Source organism: Macaca mulatta, chromosome 1 (genome assembly GCF_049350105.2).
Source record: "Macaca mulatta isolate MMU2019108-1 chromosome 1, T2T-MMU8v2.0, whole genome shotgun sequence".
Lineage (NCBI taxonomy): Eukaryota > Metazoa > Chordata > Mammalia > Primates > Cercopithecidae > Macaca > Macaca mulatta.
The window spans coordinates 41572978-41586383 of NC_133406.1; positions in this window are offsets into that span (position 1 = coordinate 41572978).

The following is a 13406-nucleotide window of genomic DNA, read 5'->3' on the forward strand; positions in this document are numbered from 1 at the left end:
GTTCTATTACCATTATTATTCTTAATAATGTGATAGAAGCTACTGTATATCAAGTCCTGGTCTGGGTTAGGTGCTGGGTATAAAATGTTAAACAACAGGTCTACAATTCATTCTTTCTTGCTACCAAAGGGAAATCCATGGGAAAGAAGGAAGGAAGTTAACTTAATCAAATCTTCACGTGAACATGCTAATGACAGGCCTCTAGATAAACACATTAACGATATTTGCTAGTGCAGGGTCCTTATCTATAGAATTCTTTTAAAAGGAGGTACCTGATCTGCCTGGATTGCTCATTTGTAACAAATCTGAATCTACACCTGTATTGGGTATGGGTTCTGAGAAAAGGTCAGGTAAATTATGTAACTATCTGAGTATAATATGAAGATATTTATTGATGGTTCTTTTCTGTGTAGGTGATGTGCCACATACATGACTTGAAGATCTTCTGTGTTAATCTGGGCAAGAGAATATCTTGATGTGACATGGAAGGACTTGGGACATTGCATGGGTCCTAAGCCACTCCCTGCTTCATTTGTAATTGCTTGTTTTATTGAAATTATTAGCAAAATGTGATACTGAGTAAGATCTCTATTATGTGAGTCCACTTTGATAATCTGATCTTTCTGTGTTATGTTAGGTACTTTACTTAATATATTGTCTCACATCAACCCTACAAGGTAAGTGCCCAGAGAAATGAGTTAATGTATCTAATATCACAGTGAAGAAGCAGCAGACTCCTAATTTAAACCCAGGTCAAACTCTGTGCTCTTCCCGCTACTCCACATCACCCACTCATATGGTTTGCCTCTGTGTCCCCACCCAAATCTCATCCTGAGTTGTAATTCCCAGTGTTGGAGGAGGGACCTGATGGGAGGCGATTGGATCATGGGGGCAGATTTCCCCCTTGCTGTTCTCATGACAGTGAGTGAGTTCCCACAAGATCTGATGGGGTTTAAAAGTGTGTGTGTGGCACTTTCCCCTTTGCTCTCTGTCTCTCTCTCTCCTGCTCCTCCATGTTAAGATCTGCTTGCTTCCCATTAGCCTTCTGCCATGATTGTAAGTTTCCTGAGGACTCCCAGTCATGCTTCCTGTTAATCCTGCAGAATGAGTCAATTAAACCTCTTTTCTTCATAAATCACACAGGTTCAGGTAGTTCTAGAGCAGTGTGAGAATGGACTAATACACCCACTTTAAAAATCATGAATAAAACAGAATAGAGCCTTGGGCCCCAGGAAGGCCCTAAGGACCATCAAGACCCACACAAGCCCTTTGAGGACCACTTACTGAAAGAACAGATTTAGTGAGAAAAGTCCTTCTGATATAAAACTTGGCCGGGTGTGGTGGCTTATGCCTGTAATCCCAGCACTGTGAGAGGCCAAGGCGGCAGATCACCTGAGGTCAGGAGTTTGAGACCACCATGGCTCCACAAAAAATTACAAAAATTAGCTGGGTGTGGTGGTGAATGCCTGTAGTCCCACCTACGAGACTGAGGCAGAAGAATCACTTGAACCCAAGAGGCAGAGGTTGCAGTGAGTAGAGATCGCACCACTGCACTCCAGCCTGGGTGACAGAGTGAGACCCTGTCTCAAAAACAAAAACAAAAACTTGATTTATGTGAGACCCAAAAGACAGTGCTTGTGTCACATTTTCCATGGAAATTCATTTTCACCAGAAGCAAATGCTTATATCTCCACTGGGAGTCTGCAACTCGTAGAGTTTGTGTGCTATCAGGGGAATAATAACACATTCTTTGAATGCAGAGAGAATAGCCAAAAGACTGCACTTGATCAGAATCAGATGATATGAATTGAAGTTTCTAATTTTATTTTTAGCCCTAAAGCAAGCTGAGCCTTGTGGGAAGGTTTATTAATCCCTAATGGGTGGGATCAGCCATATTTCACGGGTGCTTCTGTTTTATAAGGATATTTGTATGCATTCATTCATGGCTCTGAGTTTTTTTACATGGTCCTTTGCAAAGCATTAAGAACAGCTTCTCGTCAGGGAACTTGAGGATCCAAGAAAAAAATAAATAAATAAAAAATAAAAACAAAACTAGTGTGTGAGCATGAGGAAGGAGGTAGGTCGTGCTAAGGAATACATCTCTTCTTTTCTGGAAATATAAGTGGTTTAATTCTAGTTGCCTTGGGTTAAGGAGTCCCATTGCTTGAGGACAGCTGCCTAGCACAGTACCTTAGTTCCTGTTTAAAGTGCCACAGGACACACATAGCTGAGATGTGACAGATTGCCCCCTGCCTGGACCTCTCTCTCAGGGCTGCCAGCATCTTTAATGGACAGATGGAGCTGTCTTCCCTTTCTTGGCTGTGGTTGTCTGATCAACTTTGGAGACAGCAGTCAAACTTCTAGTTAATAAAAGTGCTTAATAAATATTCAAATTGTAGTATCCCCAGAAAGATGGCTACCTTGATAGAAAAACCTTCTGATAAAAGAGTACCAGGATCTCTATTTCAAGAATCAAAGTGGCTGAGCATGGCGGCTCATGCCTGTAATCCTAGCATTTTGGGAGGCTAAGTCGGGCGGATCTCAAGGTCAAGAGATAAAGACCATTCTGGCTAACATGGTGAAACCCCATCTCTACTGAAAATACAAAAATTAGCTGGGAGTGGTAGTGTACACCTGTAGTCCCAGCTACTCGGGAGGCTAAGGCAGGAGAAGTGCTCGAACCCGGGAGGCAGAGGTTGCAGTGGACCGAGATTGCGCCACTGCACTCTGGCCTGGCAATAGAGCAAGACTCTGTCTCAAAAAAACAAAAACAAAAACAAAAAGAATCGAAGCAGACCCATATAAAAATGTTATCTATCCATACCAATAGCTTGAGGGACACTTTAACTTGTGTCTTTACAAGAAAAATGAAAAGCTTAGCTGAGGATTATGAAACCTATAGAGCTGAGTTGAGAAAAACAAGGTTCTGGTGTAGACCTTGGGTTTCTCTTTGGACTGTACTGATCCTTTTTTTAGCCTATGCTGTTGGTATCCTTCTCCAGTCTCCACCAGATAATGCTTGCTTGTTTCTGGGCCCTTATTACCTTCAAAGTCCTCCATCTTTGTTTATACTCTTACCCAATGTACCCTTTATACACAACCTTTCTCCATTACAAAGGAGAATCTGATTCTCTCCAATACATGGCAAAATACTGGCTATTTGCTTCATTTACTATTAGCTTATTTCCCGATGATCCTGTGTCTTCTCAAACCCAGTGCTAGATGTCTTTTTGGTTTTGCACTCTGCTCTTTGTATTCTTTCGCCTATCATACAGTGAAGAAAAAGGCAAGTAAACACCTTTGTCTTTTGGAGGCAAGAATAAACTCCAGTTGAATAGAGACTCCCCAAAATGCCTCAGAAAGCTATTTCTGTATTACCGTAGTCTGTCTACTGTAATGATCTTGGCTGCAAGTAAACAGAATACCCAACTAAAAGTGGCTAAAACAACGAGGGGTCTATTTTCTGAGGGTGGTTAATACAGCACAAAGGTAGCTACAATTTTCGATGAATTGATCTGTCCTCCTTTAGCGTCTCCCCGTGGTTGCATGCAAGATGGCTGCCTAAGCCACCTTTGGCTGAACATTATGTCCTCACACAACTACATCCAAAGGAAGAGAGGGAAAGAGTCCATCCCGTTAGAGTGCTCTTTCTCTTTTTTAAAAAATAGGGAGGAAAAGGTTTCTAAGAATATACCCCCTAGCAGATTTTTTCTTAGGTACCACGGGCCAGGAGAGGGCCCCATGCTTGTGCTCTACCTTCAGTGAAGCTGGGAAAAGTGCGTGAATGGCTTCTATGGTGAAAGTGGACTTTATGTGTAAAGAAGGAAGAGGAGGAAAGCTGTGGGGTAGTCACCACAGCCATTAAATACCTTCCTAAAGTGCAGCAGTCCAGGAATAGATTATATTTAATCATTTCACATTGCGGTCACATGGGTCACACCTACAGTTAATATGGAGTCCTAGAAGAAAAAGAGACCTCAAGAGTTCACCTCCACTCCTCTGTGGATAGATGGTTGGCTACCACAAGCTTTCTTTTTTAATTGTAAAATACACATAACAAAATGTAAAATTGTAACCATTTTTATGTGTACAGTTCAGTGGCATTACATACATTTATATTGTTGTGAATCCATCACCTTCATTCATCTCCAGAACTAGTTCCTCTTCCTAAAATGAAACTCTGTATCCATTAAAGAATGGATACAGATCCCACTGTCCTCTCCTCCCAGCCCCTGGCAACCACATTCTACTTTCAGTCTCTATGAATTTGACTGCTCTACATATCTCATATAAGTACAATCATATACTATCTGTTCATCTAGCTTAATTTAAAGATATTTGGTAACCCTCTTAAAGTGCCGTTCCTCTTCCTCCACCTTCTCTTCCTCCTCTCCTTTTCTCAAAAGTCTTTCCATCCTTCAATGCTCAACACCAAGATTTTCAGTTCCTCCAGCCCATGAGGATCTCTCCCTATTCTGGACCCAGAGTGTTCTGTGTACTTGACTTTCCCACTTTCTTGACTCTATGTATACTGTCTTATGCCGTATCTTGGGTTATTATCTTTTAACTTTTATTTTAGGTTCAGGGGTACATGTGAAGGTTTATTACATAGGTAAACTCGTGGCATAGGGATTTGTTGTGCAGATTATTTCATCACCCAGGTATTAAGCCCAGTACCAAATAGTTATCTTTTCTGCTCCACTCCCTCCTCCCCGCCTCCACCTTCAAGTAGACCCCAGTGTCTGTTGTTTCCTTATTTGTGTTCATAACTTCTATTCACTTAGCTTCCACTTATAAGTGAGAACATGTGGTATTGGTGGTTTTCTAGTCCTGCATTAGTTTGCTAAGCATAATAGCCTCCGGTTCTGTCCATGTTCCTGCAAAAGACATGATTTCATTATTTTTTATGGCTGCATAGTATTCCATGGTGTATATGTTCCACATTTTCATTATCCAGTCTGTCATTGATGGGCATTTAAGTGGATTCTATTTAGGTCTTTGCTATTGTGAATAGTGCTACAATGAACATTTGCATGCATATGTCCTTATGGTAGAATGATTTATATTCCTCTGGGTATATACCAGTAACGGGATTGCTAGGTAAAATGGTAGTTCTGCTTTTAGCTTTTTGAAGAATCACCACACTGCTTTCTACAATGGTTGAACTAATTTACACTTCCACCAACAGTGTATAAGTGTTCCATTTTCTCTGCAACCTTGTCTGCATCTGTTATTTTTTGACTTTTTACTAATAACCATTCTGACTGGTGTGAGATAGTATCTCATTGTGTTTTTGATTTGCATTTCTTTAATGATCAGTGATATTGAGATTTTTTCATATGCTTGTTGGCTGCATGTATGTCTTATTTTGAAAAGTGTCTGTTCATGTCCTTTGCCCACTTTTTAATGGGGTTATTTATTTTTCTCTTGTAAATTTAAGTTTCTTATAGTTGCTGGATGTTAGACCTTTGTTAATGCACAGTTTGCAGATATTTTCTCTCGTTCTGTAGGTTGTGTGTTTACTCTGTTGGTAGTTTCTTTTGGTGTGCAGAAGCTCTTAAATTTAATTAGATCCCGCTTGTCAATTTTTGCTTTTGTCGTGATTGCTTTCTGTGTCTTTGTCATAAAATGTTTGTCCATTCCTATGTTCAAGATTGTATTGCCTAGGTTGTGTTCCAGTGTTTTTATAGTTTTGGGTTCTACATTTAAATATTTAATTCACTTGAGTTAATTTTGGTATATGATGTAAGGAAGAGGTCCAGCTTCAGTCTTGTGCATATGGCTAGCCAGTTATCCCAGCACCATTTATTGACTAGGGAGTCTTTTCTCCATTTCTTGTTCTTGTCAGCGAAGATCAGATGGTCATAGGTGTGCAGCCTTTTTTCTGGCCTCACTATTCTATTCCATTAGTCTATGTTCCTGTTTTTGTATGAGTACCATGCTGTTTTGGTTACTGCAGCCCTGTAGCAATAGTTTGAAGTCAGGTAATGTGATGCCTCCAGCTTTGTTCTTTTTGTTTAGGATTGCCTTGGGTATTGGAGCTCTTTTTTGGTTCCATATGAATTTTAAAATAGTTTTTTCTAGTTCTGTGAAGAATGTCATTGGTAGATTAATAGAAATAGTATTGAATCTGTACATTGCTTCGGGCAGTATGGCCATTTTAATGGTATTGATTCTTCCCATCCATGAGCATGGGATATTATTCCATTCGTTTGTGTCTTCTCTGTTTTCTTGGAACAATGTTTTATAATTCTCATTGTAGAGATCTTTTACTTTCCTGGTTAGCTGTATTTTATTCTTTTTGTGGCAATTGTGAATGAGATTGCCTTTCTGATTTGGCTCTTGTCTTGGCTGTTGTTGGTGTATAGAAATGCCAGTGACTTTTGTACACTGATTTTGTATCCTGAAACTTTACTGAGGTTGTTTGTCAGTTGAAGGAGATTTTAGGTTGAGACTGTGGGGTTTTCTAGATACAGAATCATCTCATCTGCAGAGATAGTTTGGCTTCCTATCCTCTTATTTAGATACCCTTTATTTCTTTCTCCTGCCTGATTGCTCTGGCCAGAACTTCTAATACCATGTTAAATGGGAGCAATGAGAGAAGGCATCCTTTTCTTGTGCTACTTTTCAAGGGCAAATGCTTCCAGCTTTTGCTCATTGAGTATAATGTTGATTGTGGGTTTGTTATAGATGGCTCTTATTATTTTGAGGCACGTTTCTTCAATACCTAGTTTATGGAGAGTTTTTTAAATGAGAGGGTGTTAAATTTTATCAAAAACCTTTCTGCATCTGTTGAGATAATCATGTGGTTTTGTCTTTAGTTATGTTTATGTGATGTCTCACATTTATTGATTTGTGTATGTCGAACCAACTTCACATCCCTGGGATGAAGCCTACTTGATTGTGGTGGATTAGCCTTTTTTTATAGGCTGGATTGGACCATATGGATCTTATAGACCTCTGCAGAACTCTTCACCCCAAAACAACAGAATATATACATTCTTATAATTACCACATAGCACATACTCCAAAATTGACCACATAATTGGACATAAAACAATCCTCAGCATATGCAAAAAAGAAAAAACTGAAACCATACCAAAAGCACTCTCAGACCACAGTGCAATAAAAATGGAAGTCAAGACAAAGAAAATTGCTCAAATATAAGAAATGACATGGAAATTAAGCAACATGCTCCTGAATGACTTTTGGATAAATAATGAAATTAAGGCAGAAGTCAAGTTCTTTGAAAATAATGAGAACAAAGATAAAACATACCAGTATCTCCAGGACACACCTAAAGCAGTGTTAAGAGGGAAATTCATAGCAATAAATGCCCACATCAAAAGATTAGAAATATCTCAAATTAGCAACCTAATAATCACAACTGAAAGAACTAGAGAAACAAGAACAAATCGATCCCAGAACTAGCAGAAGACAAGAAATCACCAAAATCAGAGCTGAACTGAAGGAAATTGAGATACCAAAAGCCATTTAAAAGATCAATGAATCCATGAGTTGGTTTTTTGGAAAAAAAACTAATAGGATAAATAGGCCACTAGCTAAACTAATACAGAAGAAAAAGGAGAAGATCCAAATAAACACGATTAGAAGTGACAAAGGTAATGTTACCACTGACCCCGCAGAAGTAAAAATGACCATCAGAAACTACTACAAATACCTCTATGCACATAAACTAGAAAAGCTAGAAGAGGTAAATAAATTCCTGGACACAGACACCCTCCCAAGACTGAACCAAGAAGAAATTGATTCTCTGAACAGACCAGTAATGAGCTCTGAAATTGAATCAGTAATAAATAGCCTACCAACAACAACAACAACAACAACAGCCCAGGCCTGATGATTTCACAGCCAAATTCTACCAGATGTACAAAGAAGAACTGGTACTATTCTTACAGAAATTATTCCAAAAAATTGAGGAGGAGGGACTCCTTCCTAACGCATTCTGAGGCCAGCATCATCCAGATACCAAAATTTGGCAGAGATACAACAAAAAAAGAAAACTTCAGGCTGATATCCTTGATGAACATTGATGCAAAGATCCTCAACAAAATACTTGCAAACCAAATCCAGCAGCACATCAAAGGAGTTATTATCTTATATTACCTATCCTTTGTGAGTGAACATCTTATCTTTCCAACTAGATTGGGACCTCTTGGAGAGCATAGACTATATGCATCTTACTTTTCTTTCTGTTCTCCACAACCCAAACCTTCTACACAACAGTAACTCAGTAAATAGGTGTCAGGTTCCATTCTTTCTTTAGGAAATCTGCATAAATTACCTTTATAACTAAGATGTTTTGTCTTAAGTATGATCATACCCTTTTGGGTCAAAACTTAAGTCATTTTATTTCTTTTTTGATCTTCCCTAAGATGGAGAACAAATGTCCAGTGTCCTCCTTAAACCTGTAAATATACTTGAGGTAGGTTAATGTGTCATTTAGCTTTCAGTTTTCTGGATTAAGCCAAGATAATGGGGCAGAACCATTATACTTACACAACACCTTTTCCTGAGAAATTCATAGTACTTCCTTTACATTAAGATCAGGTTTCTTCGTGGTTATAAGTCAGCATAAGTTTGAGAATCCAGGGAAGATTATCTCTTCTGTAGAAAAAGTCTTGAGCCTCTGGCAAGCTTTTGTTTTTTACAAAGACTCACTTGGAGGCTGCTTAATATCTACTGAAACCCTGATGACTGACATACACACATACCTGATGCACACTCTATCCAAGGATTGTAATTTTGTATATTTAAAATTTTAAATTTAACAGGGGTTAGATGTGGCTTAGCCTCTCAGTATTGCTGATTAAGTATTACAGATTTTAGCAACTAGGAATTTGTAATGATGAAATATTGTTCTGTTAATACTAGCAAATTTAACTAAAGTAATTCTAAGGAATGATGATTATGGATATATTCTAACCCACTTTACCCTTTTCAACATGTAGTGAAAGGCATGAAACTCAAACTGCTGGGGAGAGCATGAGGAAGCTGGGGCTGCAGGCTGTATGCTTTTGTAAACACTTCCAGCTGCCTGCTCTGATGATGTGTCTGTGGGGTCATTTGGAGGAGCTGATATGAGGGAGCAGATGAATCTTCTCACTTAAAATATCCTGTAATGTCAAGAAAAACTATTTGAACCCCAGAAAGTTTGTAAGCTAGTTGGATGTGTTAATATTGGCTTGTTGAACTGGCTTGTTGAGGGGTGTCAGGGACCCTTCTTTCCTTTTGAAGAACCATAGAAATAACACACTGGGGCAAGGCACAGTGGCTCACATCTGTAATCCCAGCACTTTGGGAGGCCGAGGCGGATGGATCGCCTGACGTCAGGGATTTGAGACCAGTCTGGCCAGCATAGTGAAAACCCATCTCTACTAAAAATACAAAAAAATTAGGTGTGATGGTGGGTGCCTGTAATCCCAGCTACTCAGGAGACTGAGGCAGGAGAATCACTTGAACCCAGGAGGTAGAGGTTGCAGTGAGCCAAGATCGCGCCATTGCACTCCAGCCTGGGCAACAAAAGAGAAACTCCATCTCAAAAAAAAAGAAAAGAAAAGACATAACACACTGGTTGGGTGAATGGAGGATTACACCCAAGGCACCTGGGAGGGAAACTGTTTATTTTATGAGCTTGCCCTTTGGTTTGGTTGTGTTTTTAAAGGTTTGGGAAAATTAAGAAATGTTAAACCTGCTTCAGATTCGTTTATCAAACACTCACTTAGTAATATAATAATTGTAAGGACAGTCATTTCTAGTTTGTGCAAAACAGTTTTTATTGGATTCCTAATGTGCAAGTTGGGAGGGGCTGATAAGCATTTTGGTAGCAAAGAGTCATTTCCTCAATTAGAAGAAAGAGCGTCTTGGGACATATGGTTTTTGGAAGTGAAGTATTTGATCCTAGAGTTTTGGCTGGCCATAAAGGAAAGCTTGTACAAGCAAAAAAGAAAAGTTGTTTTCCTGGTGAAAAAACAGGGTAGAAGGGACATTTGTAGTAGGAAATAAGGATGGTAAGAAGAGGCCAGGAGCAGTGGCTCACGCCTATAATCCCAGCACTTTGGGAAGCCAAGGCTGGCAGATCACCTGAGGTCGGGAGTTGGAGACCAGCCTGACCAACATGGAGAAACCCCATCTCTACTAAAAATACAAAATTAGCCAGGCGTGGTGGCGCATGCCTGTAATCTCAGCTACTTGGGAGGCTGAGGCAGGAGAATCACTTGAACCTGGGAAGCGGAGGTTGCAGTGAGCCAAGATCGTGCCATTGCACTCTAGCCTGGGCAACAAGAACAAAACTCTGTCTCAAAAAAAAAAAAAAAAAAAAAAAAGGTAAGAAGAAAAATAATATTTTATCTTTGATAAGAGCAAGTAGAGAGTTACAGTGTTTTTATTCTATTTTGAAGTTCTAGAACCAATGCAGCCTCCCGAGGGAACTGCAAACCGGCCAGGCGCTTTCATAATATTTACACTCATTTGTTCATCCATTTGCCATCCATTTATCTTTTGTCCCAAATCATTTATTAGGGACCTCTTCTATTTCATGCACTGGGGCTATGATGATAAATAAATTCTTCACTTGGAGGAACTACCCTCTACTGGAAGGAGGCCTACATAAATGGGGTTTATAGTAAACCTGACAGGTGTTCTACTAGATCTAATAACAGACATCTGTGGATGTACAGAGAAAAGGTCGCCCCTCTGGGTTGCTGGAAAAGATTCACAGAAAGTGATATTTGAAGTGAATTTTGAAGGATGAGTGCATTCATCAGGTTAAGCCATTGGGAAAGAAAAGCTCACTAGGAGACGGGCCTGTGCAAAAGCACTGAGGTGTGACTGTGTATGCAGAGAACAGGGAAGGCGGTGAGGTGGTGGGTGAAGGACCAGGTACAGAATTGTGGGAGAAGTGATGGGGAAGAGTGAAACTGCAACTGTAGGGCACCAAGCCATCACCCTCCATGCATCCAAAGTCAAGTGCCAGAAGGCACAACCTCAACCCATGGGTGGCAGCCCTACTGCCAACACACACACACACACACACACACCCCACACACCCCAGCACACACACATACCATGCACCCCCCCATTCCACCCAACAACCCACCACACACACACAGATACACACACCCCACTTCACATCCCACCACACAAACATCCTCCACCACACACATACCCTCCACCACACACACACATCTTACACACCCCACTCCATACCCCACCCCCCACACAACCCCATACACCAGCACACCCCTTCACACCATGCCACTCCCCACACCACTGCACACACACACCCTACCACACACACACACCACATACCCCCACACACACCTCCCGTATATTCCTCACCACACATATTCTACATCCACCCCACACACAATCTCCCCACCACATACACCCCACCCCCCACATACCCCACACACACCACCACATACCTTTCCACACATCCCACCACACACCCCTCAAATCCGCCATACACACACACCCCATCACATACTCCACACACCCCACACACCCTACCACATATACACACACACAGACACACACTACCACCACACCAATAATCCACACCTCATAATCCACAGGTGTGATGTACCCCACACCTCACACCTGACCACACACACTCTCCTTTCACACACACCCCACTTCATCACACACACACAAACACACACCCCATACACGCCCCACGCCACATACAGGGACCGTCGTTTTAGCTCCCCACATACAGGAACTGTTGTTTTGGCTGACCCTCTCCTGAGAAAGCAGAGTTGACTCTGGGCTGCATCCTGCAGAGCACAGCACAGAGTCCTGGGAACACTGTAAGGGACGTTGGTAAGGGGGATCCAGCACTGGTTTTTAAACATGGGAATGCTACACACATCATCCATGGGCTGTGAGTACATTGTGTCAGGACTAGGTCTAACTCGTACCCTGTTTGTTCCTCTGTGCCTAGCACAGTGCTGGCATATAGAAGGTCCTCCTTAAATATTTGCTGCATGAATAAATGAACTAAATAAATAAGGCAATGTGGAGAACTGACTAGCGTGGAAGGAAACTACTGTCAGTTCAGAGGCTCTCACAAGAGTCTAGATAAGCAATCACAGTGGGATTGGAGAGGAAGAGCCAGAATGTAGACCAGCACTCTCCAACAACTTTCCGCATGATAGAAATGTTCTATTCTGCACTATCCATTGTGCAAACCACTAGCCACACATGGTTCTTGAGCACTTGAAATGTAGCTGGTGATGCTGAGGGACTGAGCTTTTAATTACTTTAAATTTAAATAACCACATGTGACTATTGGCTACCACATTGAACAGCACAGTTCTAGAGATTTTTTGTGGCAGAATCAAACAAACTTGTAACCAACTGGATTTATTCATTAATTTAATCAGTAAACATTTATTGATTGTTTACTTTGTTCCGCAGTGAAGACGTGTGTGGCAATACGGTGTGACACGCCGGGGTGTTTAGACTTTGTGAGGTGCTTGGTAAAGGAGACCCAACACCAGTGTTTAAGCATGAGCAGAGCAGGTGATACAATTTCCTTCTAGAGCTGACATTCTTTTGAGGGAGGGAGGGAGGGAAGGAAGGAAGGAAGGAAGGAAGGAGGGAGGGAGGGAGGGAGGGAGGGAGGGAGGGAGGGAAGGAAGGAAGGAAGGAAGGAAGGAAGGAAGGAAGGAAGGAAGGAAGGAAGGAAGGAAGGAAGGAAAGGAGGGAGGGAGGGAGGGAGAGAAGGAGGGAAGAAATGGAAGGAAGGAAGAGAGAAAGAAAAGAAAGTTCTATAAAGAAAATGAAGGGCCGGGCGCGGTGGCTCAAGCCTGTAATCCCAGCACTTTGGGAGACCGAGACGGGTGGATCACGAGGTCAGGAGATCGAGACCATCCTAGCTAACACGGTGAAACCCCGTCTCTACTAAAAAATACAAAAAAATAGCCGGGCGAGGTGGTGGGCGCCTGTAGTCCCAGCTACTCGGGAGGCTGAGGCAGGAGAATGGTGTGAACCCGGGAGGCGGAGCTTGCAGTGAGCCGAGATCCGGCCCCTGCACTCTAGCCTGGGCGACAGAGTGAGACTCCGTCTCAAAAAAAAAAAAAGAAAGTGAAAACAAGTGACATAATGAGTGGAGAAGAGTGGACAAGCTATTTTAGCAGGATTGGTCCAGGAAATCCTCGCTGAAAGGTGACAAGTTGAGAGTTGAATAATGCGGAAGTTACGTGGATTAAGAAGAACAAAAACAAAGAAAACCTCAAAACAAGAACTAAAATAATCATTGATGCGTAAAAGCAATAAAATTTATCCTGAAGACACCTGGCGCAAGAAGAGACCTATTCCATCTGCAAGTCAAACTTACTCACTTCCTTTTTCCAGAAAGGAAACTGAAGCCCAGACAGGTA